Source organism: Prunus mume, linkage group LG1 (genome assembly GCF_029339155.1).
Source record: "Prunus mume cultivar Tortuosa linkage group LG1, ASM2933915v1, whole genome shotgun sequence".
NCBI lineage: Eukaryota > Viridiplantae > Streptophyta > Magnoliopsida > Rosales > Rosaceae > Prunus > Prunus mume.
In genome coordinates, this window is record NC_142698.1 from 1503593 (window position 1) to 1509177 (window position 5585).

The following is a 5585-nucleotide window of genomic DNA, read 5'->3' on the forward strand; positions in this document are numbered from 1 at the left end:
ACACTTTTGTATGGTGCACCTTCATGGTAGCCGGGGCTTTGCAATGAGAATGAAGGATTATTTTGAAAAAAAAATTTGTGTATGAAGTTTTACTACCCCTTTATACATTTTAAACCCCTTTTACATAAAACAAAACAAAAACAGAAAAAAGCACGCCACTTAGCAGTAAGATATGCCAAGCAAAGTCACTTGGATGGGGTCCCGGGCCATCAACAAGCAACATGCCTAAGTAAAATAATATGGGGCATACATTCTTGAGCTGCTGGAACAACGAAACCATTGTCCTCCTTTGATTAGCAACCAGAATATGCAAAACATCTGGGAATTTGGCAAAAACCATGCACATACTAGTCTAGCCCTTTTAGGCATGCCAAGAAGGTGTTTTTCAGGCCCAGTGGTTAGACAAAATTTTGGCAGCATGTATCTTGTTTTTAAGGATATCTAACCTGTCAAGCAGTGCATGAAAAAAAAAAAAATAGATTTTGACAACCAAGCAATATATATATATATATATATATATATATAAGACATGCGGATTGCAAGCATTCAAAAATTAATACAAGCTCCGATGGTTCAAAATTATATTACAAAGTCATAACGACATAGTCGTTAGAGTGGTTAAAAAAAAAAAAAAACTACAGTCAAAGCAAGATAAAACTATAAATGTTAAAGACCCATGCATCCTATGGTCTCAAAAGGAATAGAACTATGCGCCAAGATAATCAATCACCAAGCCAAGGAAAGGCAACTTGCAAGAAGAAAGAAGGCATGTGTCAAGACTAAGTGATGCTGGAAGCTGTGGAGAGGTGCCGACAGCTGTGTCAAATGTGACTAGGAAAGGAGGAGTAGGAGGCGCTGGAAGTCAGGTCGATGTAACTAGGAAAGGAGCAGTAGGAGGCATCACTACTAGAAGCCGTGGAAAGGTGTCGGTAGTTGTGTCGAATGTGCTTAGGAAAGGAGGAGCAGGAGGTGTGCTGCTTTGGAAGGCGCAGGGTAGTGTCGGCAGCTACGCCGGACGTCCTAAGAGGAGTAGTAGGAAGTGTATCCTCCGCGACTTGTAAGATGCTCTCAACCTGGAAAAAAAAAAAAAGGAAGGTCATGCTATGAAGGAAAATCATCCCAACCCTTGCAATATTTGAAGAGAGTGTATGTGTTGGGGCGCTGTGAAAGAAAAATCAGATCACAAAAGGAAGGCCTTGTGGAGGTAGGAAAAAAAAAATGCAGAGTTAATGGGGCAAACACTTTTGTGATCCTGTAAAAAAATTGGCAACATGTCCTTGCACCTACCACAACCCAACCTGTTAAAATCTCAAGCAACTCATGCATTTCAACCAAGCAAAGTATATAGAACAAGCTAGAAATCATTATATCAATGCATTCCAAACCTCAACAATTCATGTATTTCATTATTTCCAACCAAGCGAAGCGTACAAAACATGCCGAAGCTTAATATATTAAGCATTCTACATCAAAAGTTATGACAGAAAGTATGCAATAATGTTGTGTTTCAAGTCTCCAACAACATGAGCTTTAGGCTATCCACAAAAAAAAAAAAAAAAAGGGTACAACTCAAGCCCAAATGCAGTCAACTGTGCTAAAAATCGATACACCCTGCAGTTTCAAAGGGAAAAGCTACTATGCACTGAGCCAGCCAGCCACTACAACAAAGAAATGCAACCTGCAAAGCGAAATAAGGACAAGTATTAAAGAAAGATGGTGCTAGAAGATATGCCCTTTCTATTAAAAGAAATATATATATATATATATATATATATAATGGTGCAAAGAAGGAGAATCGGGTACCTCAACTAGATCACAGTGCATGACTAAAACAGAATAGAAGAAGCACTATGAGATGATCCTTGATGAGTCGATTTTATATTATATATTTAACCCTATTCTTAGTATATTTTGGTTAATATTTTGGAAGAATTTTGATACTTTGAATTATATTTCCAATATAGGATTTTCGAATTCCTCCGGAGCAAAACATAATCAAATGGACGAATTTTGGAGTAATTCTAGTTGGAGGACGTACGTGAGTCACTTAGCTTGATCATATCAAAATATCAGACTTTTCCACCAAGCGATGATTTCCTGGCAAATAAATGAAGGAGCAGTGCGCTGTGCTGGAACAATGATGTTTTGGGCTTTTATTGCGTTTTTGGAGCCCAAGATGATCTCGGATGGGTTCGTGGCCTTCTGGAGAAGTGTTCGGAATATTTGTATCTTTAAAACGAGCTATCTTGGGCCAGATTTGGAGGAGATTTGAGATCAAAGCGTGGCTGGGCAGATTTGGGCAGATTCTCCTAATCCAATTTGGACTTTATTTCCTAGTCTTATTTTATTTTAATTTAGTTTCCTTGTGGGGATTGGGTAGCTAGGTTTTAGGAGGTATTTAAAGCTTCTTTTCACAGCAATTTAGAGGACTCCCTTTTTGACTTCTTTTTGGCTTTTGGAGCAATTGCTAGGGTTTTGGATTTTCGCGACTTTCAGGTATTTTCGTTCTTATTCATTCAAATGATATTTTCTTGGATTTCAATTATGATTATGTGTAACTAATTCCTTTTGCTAGGGCGAAGCCGTAAGCCTTAGCATGAATATGTAGTTTTATTAATTTGCTTATGAATGGATGCATGATTGCTTTGAATTATTAATCACTGTGTTTAAAACTATCTATCTATTTTAATGACTGATCACCATTAGGATATGTAGATAAGTAATTTGATGAATTTCTGTTGGAACATCACCCTGAAATTGAGGAGGGCTTCTTGTGATTAGTAATTGTAAGTTCACTTAAGGCGAATATCACGCTCTTAAGGGTTGCATGGTTTTTCAGAGGGTTTTCACAAAGCTTAATGAGTCTTGCATGTTTATATTTGATCTGAACATCACAGACGGATTGCATGTTAGATATACGTTTTTGCTTGAACATCACAAGGAAAATATGCATTAGGAAAACCGAACCTTCAAAGCATATATGTGGAAATTCATAAGTAATTGATAGAATTGCATAGGATTGCGACGGTGTTGGCTAAACCCTAGTGTTCTCTAAATTGTTAGTCTTTAAAAAGAAATCGTTTTTCTTCTTTGCTGTTATTATTTCCCAACTTTCAGATTTCTTTTACTGTTAGTTTAATCTTTTCAAATTCATAAACTTCAAATCTTTGATAAAATCTATTTTAGTTATTAATTAAGAGTTAGTTTAATTACAGATTAGTCAAACAATCTTTGGGGACAACAACCTTGCATGAGCATTTATACTACAATTACCTTGTATTCTTGCAAGTATTTTCAGTGATTTTAACCCTGTTTGCGCAGGTACGAAAAATCCTATCAATCCTTTTGATGTTTCCACCATGCACCAAGCGTCATTCTTAGTCGCTCATTTGTCAAGGAGAAGGTCAAGCAGCTTACGACACTGGCTCTCCAATTCGTGTTCCTGAAGGCTTAACGCATTAACGACAACTCTTGCTTAAGGGGATCATGCATACATCTTCATGCTACAAGCATCTCGTGCTCTAAAAATAGTGTGTGCTATAACTTCTTCTAAGTATTCAGCGGGAAGTCCACGCAAAATCCTAATAAGACACACGCTTAAGCCATTTTAGCACGCTGCTGTAAGGTCAAAAACGATGTTTCCTTGGCAACCTTCAATCATTCGCAAAACATCTTTGGTAGTTAGGACTGTCAACTCGCGATCGAACCACTCTGGCCAGCCCTTAGTGATGCTGCAAGGATATTGAAAAAAAAAAAGTGGCCGCTGGAAACATGTCTTTCTTCTATACAACACCTGGAAATGAGAGTAGCTTCCTAAGCTTACTCAATGCCTATGATCGAGTCTTGGCAAGTGTTTCTAAGCTATGAAGGTAGTCGTCCATTCTTCAACCCGTCGTGCAAGGGGAAATAAGCCATCACTAATCACAGAAGTCATTGTAACTTATTACGTGAATTCCTGCAGGAATTGCCAACAAAGAATATGCTGCAAAAGGGCAAAGCATCTCTGTGTTAAAGCCAAGAAATCTCCACACTAGCATGCAAGCCATATGAACTTACAGGCCAAGCAAAGCAAGCTATCTCATGCCAAGCGAAGTGCATAAACAAAAAAAAAAAAATTTGAAGCATCATGCAATCTATTACTCGAGCTCATGACAAGCAAAGTTCCCATTCCATGCTCAATCAATCATTCCAGCAGACTCTTTTTCACAAAGCAAGTGTTACAAACTAAACACTATTTACCTCCTAGTAACCTTTTTCACAAAAACAAAAAAATCCCTATGAGTTACACGGCATTCTTGCATACCCATCATACACATGTTTATATCTATCCCTATAAAGCCAAAAAAATAAATAGTTAGCCATGTCCAAACTCTAAGCTCATAAAAGGAAACAAATGGTGCTTTCCTTCAGCTTTCAACAGCCTCTAACTCTATGTATTAATCATGCGGTTACAAGCACACGCTCGTGATGCATATAGTTCAATCAAAAAAGGTGGTCAAGAATGTAGCACACGCAAAATATGCGCCAAGCATGGCAAGTCAAGCTCACGCCAAAGAAAAGACTTAAGCAAATATCAAAGCAGCATGCAATTTATCCATGGCAAGAAAAATTCTCAAGCAATTCTCATGACAAGCAAATTCTCCCTCGAAATGCAAAAAGATTCAAGCATTGCAGAGCATGCATTCTGTCAAATTCTATTTCCACAAGATCGGAGAAAAGTCCATATTTAATCAAGCGTGTGTTCACAAGAAAAACAAGCCTAGGCCAAACACCAGTCTATGTCTATTCCTACAAAGCCAAAAGAAAGACTCACGATTCCAGTGAAGGTGCATAACTATTTACTGAGAAATCGAGATAGAAATCCAAATTGCCAAGTTGCGAAATCGGTACACTCGAAGCTTCCAGTGGCAAGGAATACGACACAGGCTTCCGGCACCTTCCGTGCTTGTGCGAGACGTATACACCTACACAGAAAAAAAACGCATCATGCAAAGTTCAGCCTTTTCACGAGCTCAAAAAAGGGCCACCACATGATAAAAATGGGGAATAAAAAAGGAGAAAAGAAAAGTGGAGCAATCCATACTAGCGACTTTTCCTCTCAATTTCAGCATCCTTCCAGCAGCTTGCAAATAGAAAGAAATCAAAAAGGGGGATAATCCCAAAATCTGACGCAAACTCTTCCTTGCTAACGATTACTCCAACAAAAAATGGATGGGTCAAAAGGAGTGGATGCTTGGCTACCAAAACAAAGAGCAAAACCCATGGGTATGAAGAACCTAACAAACCTCTCAATAGATTCAAGAAATTGCAGGAGAAAATAGCATACCTTGTTAATCCCTCAAAGGATAACCTCAGATGCACCAAGAAAGAAGGAATTGGGAATTTTGGAAGAAAATTCTACAGAGACAATCTCTTCGAGCAACAGCAAGTGGGTTTCTTCTTACAAGGGGATGACGGAGTTAGATTCGGCTCGAACTCTCTTCCAGCGACTGAAAACAGGTGGTTGTTGCCTGATCACACACACACACACACACACACACACACTCTCTCTCTCTCTCTCTCTCTCTCTCTCTCTCTCTCTCTCA